This window comes from Octopus bimaculoides, chromosome 6 (assembly GCF_001194135.2).
Source record: "Octopus bimaculoides isolate UCB-OBI-ISO-001 chromosome 6, ASM119413v2, whole genome shotgun sequence".
Taxonomy (NCBI): domain Eukaryota; kingdom Metazoa; phylum Mollusca; class Cephalopoda; order Octopoda; family Octopodidae; genus Octopus; species Octopus bimaculoides.
In genome coordinates this window covers 36,635,013-36,645,105 of record NC_068986.1, presented here as the reverse complement: position 1 = coordinate 36,645,105, position 10,093 = coordinate 36,635,013, and the positions used below count along the sequence as shown (strand labels likewise).

Here is a 10,093-nt window from a genome sequence, read left to right as displayed (position 1 = left end):
TGTGTCTGTGCATATATATGTGTGTGTGTGTGTGTGCGTGTGTGTGTGTCTGTGCATATATATATGTGTGTGTGTGTGTGTGTGTAACGCTGGACACACAAATACAATAAAAATAATAAAACAGGACATAATAACAGATGTATTTCGATTAAGGACGAATTAAATTAAGCTGGCGTTGTGGAAATAAGGCCTTAGGCAAACTCACAAATGGTATACATAGTATACGTTGTGAAATTGCAGCTCATTGAAAAAACTGAGGGACCACGTGGAATTAGTATCGTTGGGGCTAGTGTCATCACACATTAAATCTTCATCAAGATTTCCTTTTAGTCCGAAGTAAATGTTGCGGCGTTAATGAGTATGCCTTTTATGAAAAATCTTCAATGACATCTTATTAAATATTCATTTATATACTGTAGTTAGATAGTCCGTGTAATGTTGGCAATTTGTAGGCACGGCACTTAGAACAGATGGCGAAATTTTCATCCAAAATCTTCCACACCTTGAAAATTAAAAAAGAAATTATATTCATTGAGATATATGAATAGCTATACTCGTATGTGAGTGCGATCGTGGTTTAAAAAAATAAAACATGTAGTCAGCAATTCTAAATAATGTAAACTTGGGTTTCCAATATGAAGCTGTTTACAATAAGAAACTGGAAAGAACATATCAGAGACAGATTGTATACACTAGTGTTTATTAGTTTTCTGACTATATTTTCCTTGTCAACATGCTTCTTATTTTCTTCCTACTGAAGACTCTTAAAGCTTCAGTTTTCCTATTTTAACATTGTTTTCAATCATAAGGACTCAGGTGAATGTTTTCTTTGTTTGAATTCACATACTTATATTGAGAAGATTAAACGTCACTACACAAGAAACGGTTGCATAAGGCTTCAGATATTCGTGTTTCTCCTTCTCTCTGCCCCCCCCTCTCTCTCTTTGCATATGTATTTATGTACATACGTACGTACGCACGCATGCATATATGTATGTATGTATGTATGTATGTATGTATGTATGAATGTGCTTGCTTATGTATGCGTGTATGTATGTAGGTATGTATGCATTCATGCATGCATGTATGTATGCATGTATGTATGTCTGAATGTATGCATGTATTAAGTTGGGAAGGAATTTGTGTTGCAATTTAAGATGGGAAAGATGCAACTGCTTCTTTTGTCTAGAATGCTATATTTATAACATAACCCCATGTATTTGGGAAACATTCGGTACCAAGTCTATGCTGCAGCGACGAGCAGAATGCAACTCTTTGGTTGCATTAAGAAGCAGTCGTATGATAAAGAACGCAAAGACCAAATTTACTGAGTCTTCGTTGTTCATTAAGGAGTTTTATGATCGCAACGTGACTTGAATTGAACTCTTTTGAAAATTCTCAATGAGTATGCTTTGCATTTTCATCAACTTCGGTTTCAGAAGCCCAATATTGAAACTACATTGTGTTCAGATGGAGGAAAATCCGCTCGAGAAATATTTCCCGAGCCAAACCGACCAGATCATCATGGGTGTCACCTGACACACCGAATGATTCACACCACTTCCATTGCTGAAGTGTTCCTTGTGAATTCATGCAGCATGCACTGCCTGCGTCCCTAGACAAATGTAAAACCGGGAAACCGGGCCCATGAACCTGGATAGGCTTTAAAAGGGAGAATTTATTTTATTTATATAAAAGAATTAAGTCCTGGGTTACAGCTTGTTCGAGAAAAATATTCAAGGTGCGGCTCCAGCATGGCCGCAGTCTAATGAATGAAACAAATTAAAGATAAAAGATATATTCAAAGATATACAATATTAAAAGAAATCATTGTTATGCCTGTTTAAGTACTGTTGAATCTATTTTCATTTTATTTCGTGTTAATTGTTTTGATTTTATCAGTTCTTTATTAATGATATTCTTTGCAATTTTGATTTTATTCTTATCGTCTTTTCGCTTCTTTCTTCTGTCATTCTTTTATCCATTCTTTTGGTTTACTCTAATCGCTGTTCATCTTAAATACTTCCTGTTTCTATGGCAACAGTTGTTCGCGTTAAAAGCCAGCAATAAAATCATGGCACATTCGTTATTCACTATGTATTCCACTGACAGGTGTCGCTTTAGTTCCACCTTCATCCCATAATATAGAAACTACTATTTTATACAAAAAGATCTACTTCGAAAAAATCTTAGAAATGTGTCACCTGACTTTATGCGAATGACTGAAAAAGATGTCTATTTAATCAAAATGACAGTTCGTTGACATTTTTTTTTCTTTTCCTTTCTCTATGCACTTTAATAAGAAATCATCAGCCACACGAAATTCTTTGGTGAAGCCAATTTTTCGCCCGTTACAAGCATTAAAACTAGATCTCCTGTCAGAGGATAACGGACTCCCTTCCTCACCTCAGTCACATATTTGAAAAAGATGAGGAGAAGACCATGCAGAGTTACACCTGCGTTCTAATAATATAATGTTACTATAAAAGAGCGCATGTTTTTATCGATATAGGGTATATACTTATAAGTATATACATACATGAATACATTCACACACACACACAAACACACAAACACGCACACACACACGCACACACACACACACACACATATATTATTTGCATTGGACGGATATATGTCCTAATATTGTTTGTTGTTACCACAATGTTTCGGCTGATTTACTCTCAAGCCTTCATCAGGTGTCCTCGTATATATATATATATATATATATATATATATATATATATATATATTAATCTCCGACAATGGCTTAGCTGGCCGAAACTTCGAAGTGACTGTCAATAACTTTATTGTATAAGAATAATGAATGTATATATGCATATATGTGTGTTTGTGTGTATGTATCTGTGCGTGTGTGCGCGTGAACTCGCGCGCCTGTGTATTTAGTATATGGAAATTAAGTGAATCCATTTGTTTACACATTGGAAGAAGGTTTTCGTTTTCTTCGTGGACTAATTAAGTTTGAAATAAGTCATTTATACAAAGCTAAGAAAATTGAAAGCTTGTGGCTTGCATTCATTCTTCGAGGTATTATTCAGTGCTATATCACTAAATTGGTTTCGTAAATTTAATAATTTTTTTTTTTCTGGCAGATTAATTTGGCACGAATAAATCCAGCACGTGCTTGGAAATCTAAATGAGATATAATTTTTAGACACAACGCTATCAATACAAAAAGTTATGAAAAAAAAAATAAATAAATGAACGGATTTATTGTACATTCAGCCATTACGATTTACATCAGACAGACTGATTATGTAACATAGCACACATTTAGATTGACAACACAAAACAAAAAAGGTTTCTAATATTAACATTATATAAACAGTTGTTGCGGAAAAATTCACAAGAGAATTGACCTCAGTTTATTTGTCTTGATTATGGTAATAGTCTGTAAAGAAATTAAACGTCATGAAACTTGTTTTTATTCTTTCTTCTTGTATCATTTATTTTTTACATAATGGAACACTAATTTGGGAAATAGAGAAACAATTTCGAGAATCTTGTTTGGTGCATAACAAGTGAGCCAGTTCATTAGAAATTTAGTGACCTTTGTGCGTTTTGCGAGATTTGAAACTACGAAGAAAGTGAAAAGAAACTATTACTATGTCACTCGAGTCATACGGTTTACGAGGATTCTTGGTAGTGTATATGCGAGTAATTTGTGTGTCTAAGTTTATGTACATTAAAATATTGAGTGAAAATATACATTGAGGTAGTATTAGCTGTACGATGATGTTAATGCACTTTCCGGCTGTGTGTAGTTTTGTTTCAGACTCAACCGGGTAAAATCAAACATGAAAATGGATGATATCGGTGACTTTGTAAAATATCTGAAGCAGTGGTTCTTATCCTGGTTGTACCCTCTTCGTAGTGGTATGAGCTTACGAGTGTACGGGAAATGACAAAACAAATAAAATAAACATTTTCATAAACAAATAGACTTTGTTACGTTTAAAATATCTATAGGGAGAGTATCATTTTATGAGGGAGCAGAAAGGTAACTGATAACGCGCCAGGATCCAATATATTGATATAATAATACAACTCATGTTTAGAAATTGTCATAAAAATTTGCAATAGAGGGGAAAATATCTGAAAAAAATGACACATGCTAGTTGGAATAATTTAAGGAAATATAAATTATAAACCAAACCACTGTGCAAAGTTAGGTTCAGTTTGATTAAAATATGACGTTTTAGTCATATTTTAAACGTAAAATATGCGAAATGGAAAGAGGCACGGGAGTTATACAAATGGGTGGAATAAGCTGACAAAGAACCATCAAAAGTTAAAGAAAACAGCATAAAAATATATGATATAGAAAACATTGAGAAAAGCAAAGCAGACAAAATAAGGTATATGCTTAATATATTTAAACCGTTAGTCGTCTTTCCTTTCATTTGCTAAATAGTCATGCATGCAAATTCGTATCATGACCAAGTTTTTCTTCTTTGTAAATACACTTAAATCTATTTGACAACAAAACCGGAGTAGAATGTGTTCCATTGCTTTACAGTTGAAATATCTAAACTAGTTGATAAATATCGAAATAATAGTATTGAGAATTTATACATTGACATCTGAATGACACTACGTTTTTTGCATTAAATAGCAAATGCATACAAGTAATTGATGAAATGTAACGTACATTCTCATAACCAGCGAATGAAGCATGTAATTCCTCAAAAGTAATCTGTTCAGATGCTATACATGAAGAAACGAGCAGTTGCATAGACATCACAGGGACGCGTAGCCCGTGAAATTGATATCATTAACGCTCCTATTGAACGCCAATAGGACAGATATGAACAGAAAGAAATTTCTAGAAAGAGCCACGTTCTGAGAAAGATGGACTGGGTCTGATGACTAGCGAGAGGCCTGGGATTTGGACACAAGAGCAAAGTAAATATGAGAAACAATTGGAGCGGGAATGCAGACCCAGCGAGAGGCCTGGTATTTGGACACAAGAGCAAAGTAAATATGAGAAACAATTGGAGCGGGAATGCAGACCCAGCTATTCCCAAGGAGTAGAAACTCTTGTATAATCCGTAGAAGAGAGCGAGAAAGTAGTCAATGAGCTGTGGACAAAAAGACGGAACGTGACAGGAAGTGACCTTATGCAAACTAGTTGGGTGACGATTTTTAGCTTTGAGTGCTTGATCTCTAATTTTAGCATTGGATCCACTTCTTGGAAACATGCATATGCTGGTATACGACAAAATTAATGGGTCACAAATAACATCTGTAACTAACTTCTCCAAATGGCTGAGATTAGACGTAATCCTGTTGATCCGAAAGGAACGGCTACTAAGATACCTGAATTGGTATGAAGAAAACATTACTTTTTTATATTCTAATATGAATTTATCCTAGAATTGAATGAACTAAGCCATGGATATTGTTGCTAAGTAAGAAATATGGTTTTTAAGGGTTTATTCGAATTGTTTAGGAGAAGAGATCAGCTTTCGATCAAATCGATCTTTTCGATCAAATCTAGTCAAATAACTTCTCAAGTAAATGTATTTTATTGATGACGAAAGGTAGAAAAGCAAATATAGCCCGGTTTGAATTCACAATTCTAAGAAATAGAAAAAAATATCTACAGGCATTTTGTCTGTATCGATAACTGCAATTCATCACTTTCACACGCATTAATCGTAAAATGAATATTTAAATGCTTTCCCCCTCATTAACACCTACTAAAATGGTAAATTTTCCACTAATTGACACTTGCACAAGATAAAGAGATCACAAAAAAATTTGAATTAGGTGCAGGCAAGACTGTTTTGATTCGAAAAGTCGCTTCGTAGCCGTATATATCTCGGTTCAATTCTCCTTCAGAAAGCTTCTTCCTCCATACGTCGTGTTTATCGATGTCTTATGGATCGTGTCTGGTATCCAGTAGACAGAAGCTGGGCGGACTGCGTCTCATATATATGTTATTAAAATATGGGGTTCAAAGCTATAACTCTCTAAGACCAGTTTTCTAATATCACAAGGGAACTAAATGTATTATATTTCAAATATCCAAACTGCATATAATATTACTATTGTCTTTCGCAGAGCATGTACCCGGGGAATAAAAACCTTCGAGAAAAGTTACGTATCTTATCAGCTATATCACATCTCACCTTAATCAGAATGAGATAGAGTACATATGCATGGCAGGAAATCAATTTAATACTTGATATAATCTGCATAAATATATATTTAGAACGTTACAGAGAATGTTTTATCGAGCAACACGTTTTTGCACCAAAATAATATTCTAACTTCCAAAATCAGTTCTCATCTTTCTAGACAAATATGGAACAGGCAATGCAGTTCTTGAAATTAATGCATAGTAGATGTATTTTGAAACAAGTATGTATAACGAAGGAAAGATGTACATGGTGCTATTTCTTGAGTCTGTGCGTTTGTTCGCATGTGCGTGTGGCGTGTATATCTATCTATCTATCTATCTATCTATCTATCTATCTATCTATCTATCTATCTATCTATCTATCTGTGTATGTATATGTGTGTGTGAGCGTGTGTGTGTGTTAAATATAATGTGTCAACGAAACCAAAGCTATGTGGGATTTATAGGACATTTATAAAGGTAGTCTTACAGCTGTTTCGAGGATATTAGGGATATCTTTTCATCAGAAACGATATGAGATACTTAACAGGAGGGAAATATATGCATGTGCGTGCGTGTGTGTATGTTTATGTTCTATGTATATATCCTCGTGATCATTTGCGTGCATACGCATGACAGATTGTCAGGGAGATGAAATAATGTTAAGAAACAAAAAAGAATTTTTGATTTCTGTGCATGTATTACATCAGATGTTGATTAATGGACTGTTCCTTGTCCGACCAATTTTACAATAACATTGTAGGTATTTTATATGATATGTAAGTATGAATGTGTATATATTCATTAGATGCCCGAGGATATGCGTATGTGGTTCTGTGAAAATGTGCATGCTGACATGTAAGCACTTATATATCATATGTGTGTATATGTATAATTGCGTATGAGTGTGTCTGTCTCTACATGTACACACACACATACATATACACACACAAAACCACACAGACGTCCATAGAAACACTCATAGAGCCATATATACACGCACATTCATGTATAAGCGTATGTATGTTTCTTTTTATGCGGATTGAGCGTAGAACTGAAATCAAAATTAGAAGGTTGCAAAACGAAGTTTCAATCTAGACGTTTATACTTCAGTGTTCCTGCAGAGCTTTGATATTGATGGCGATCCAGTTTTGTTTTAAAGGCACCCACATAACCCCATGTAGGTCTCTCTGGCGTTTTGGGACAATATTGAAGAGTCAAGGGACCTTGAAAACCAAGGTGTTAATCCTCTATCGTGATAGCGATTTTGGTTCTTTGACATTATGCAAAGGCTTCCTGTTCTGCTGTTGGCGTAACTTTCTGTGCCAAAGTTTGGTACAGCTTCTTTGAGAATTTCCAGATGTATATCACTGCACACACACGCGCACGCGTACACGCACACGCACACATAATAACAATATATTATAAATATATTCTATATATATTGTATATATTTTATATATATATATATATATGTGTGCGTGTGTATATTATGTATCTACAACATATAATATATTATATAGATACATTATGTATATATATATATTTATATATATGTCTTATATGTCTTAAATGTTATTTATATATATATACATATATATACATACAGATATTTATATTCGTTGTATAGATATATTCTATATATATGTATTAAGTGTAGATGTGTATTTGTGCGCTCGTGTGTGTGTCTGTTTGTTTGTTGCGCGTGTATATGTTAGTGCTTTCCTTGTAGCTGATAGTGATTAGGATAGTTCAAACATCTGAATCTGCGTTGGTCTAGCATCAGTTTCGGAATTCGTTTATTAGGATTTGCTGATGTAACTTTGAACATCTTTCATAACATCCCCACAACAATCTACTTACTGGCATGGAGCCAGTTTCTTTTTCATTTATATTGATATTCGTTTCATCTTGCGTAATTTTATCTGCTTATTTTTCGTAATGTCAATGAAATCACCGACTGAATTATGATTAATAGGGGCTTCAAAGACTTCAGTACAAACAGTGTTTATTGAGAGAAAATCTTTATTTCAGGCTGCAGACCGGGAACTTTGTATTCGGAATGTCACATCAGTTACAGCCAGCAATTTATCGCCGTCACCAGCGTGTTTTATTACATTTAAAACCGTTTTAACACTTACTTTTTGTCTTGTCTTTCTGTTTACAAATAATATGTAATCACGCATTTACAGCCAATGTTAAACCAGGTGCAGCTATAATATTAGCCAACAGAGGTTTCTATCTGGTTGTTCGACATGCTAGCCTAAATAACACAAGTAACGCTAACAATTCTACGCGTAGAAATAATTTCTAAACATGCTGAGTATATTTGTAAAACTCATTTGAAGAGAAATATCTTAAAGAGTACAATATTACCTCAAAAGATATTGGCTTCAATGTGAAAGATGATGATAGTGGAATGAAAGTTACTGAGAGAATGAAGGACATTAACCTCTGTCACAGTTCATCACTTTCGTTGAGTGGTGAAGAATTTGCCCCAAATTGTTTGACGTTTATGGCACGTCATCTCTTTGTACAGCTCAGAGAAGGAAACACCTGTAAATTTTAGACCATGTTAGGTTTATTAAGGGCAAAAATATTCAAACACTCCTCGATTAGTGATTTTGATACATTGATAGATATATTAGTACATTGGTTGACAGATATAGACAAAGAGACACTCATTGTTAAAAATGCAAGACGTTCACCTCACACTCCATATGGGCTTATAGTGACGCATACATAAACTCATGTATACATACACACATGCACATTCACACGTATATGTGTATCTATGTCCCATGATGATAGTATTTTTAAATTGGTAATTAATTTGATCTCGCGGTAGACTGCCTCAAAGCGACCTTTTGGTTTAGAAGCTAGTCTAGTTTTTTAATTCTCAGGTTTCTGTAATGGCAAAGGTTTAAAACGTATGCTGAAATTAGTATACATACTTCACAATTTCCGTACGCGAGAAATTCCGTAAACTAAGGTGGCACTATGCGGGGATGCCTTACATACATACACACATATATACATACAGACAGACAGACATACACACACATACATACACATATATGCGCTGTGTGTGCATGTGTGTACGTCTTTGTATTATTTCTTAAAATTAGAAAGAAAAACATATTTAGTGCGAGGTGTTTAATATTCAACCTTCATAAGAAAGTATTTCATATACTGAACATAGCTGATATAGTTCTGAAATTTTGCACCTATATCAAATGAGAAATTAAATCCTTAATGTGTCGAATGTAATGCCCCGTAATATTTCTTTTTAACACATGGTGTTAGATATGTTATATCTATAATACACCCCGCTGAAATTTGGCAATTGCTGATTCAATCTAGAATTCTACGACACGGGGATAGAAGATTCGTGGTGACTATTTTCTTAGTACTGTCGTATCTATGCATCCTCAATATTAATCATTTCACGTCAGAAACTACTACCATTGCGAAAGATGAGACGGGTATCTATGTCCAATACTTTATCTACGAATATGGCTTCATAACTTCAGATTCCTCTCATTGATGAGATTACAATTCGAGTTTATAGTGTGGTGACAACTTCCATTAATATATAAGATTGATTGAAGTGGTGACATAGTAATGCGTCTTCTTAACCTGGCCCTGTCAAATGAAAGGAGATGAAAAACATTCTTAGATTTTCTATTACATACCATTTATACTATACTTCGACTGAGTTACCACTCCAACTAATTTACTTTCGGTTATTTTCAAGCACGCACATAAGCGCGCGTAACAATACACGCTCAAACAGATACATATATATACAAGTATTTAACACACATCTGGTAAGGTATCTATACACCCCCCACACATACACACACATACACACACATACGTACACACATACATGTATATGTATATACATTATATATATATAAATAAAAGTATATATATATAAATAAA

General features: G+C 34.2%; 1 protein-coding gene and 1 long non-coding RNA gene across 3 annotated transcripts in view; one reads left to right on the top strand and one right to left on the bottom strand.

The window, feature by feature from the left end:
• LOC106870527 (BAI1-associated protein 3) overlaps positions 1-10,093 on the top strand; it is a 1,007,871-nt gene that overhangs the window by 25,304 nt on the left and 972,474 nt on the right. The gene's annotated exons all lie outside the window — the stretch shown is intronic.
• The window catches only part of LOC106867501 (uncharacterized), a 6,307-nt gene continuing 5,588 nt past the window's right edge, over positions 9,375-10,093 (bottom strand). The window contains exon 3 of the long non-coding RNA XR_001409156.2: positions 9,375-9,790. This is a non-coding gene — a long non-coding RNA (uncharacterized LOC106867501). The remainder of the gene's footprint in view (positions 9,791-10,093) is intronic.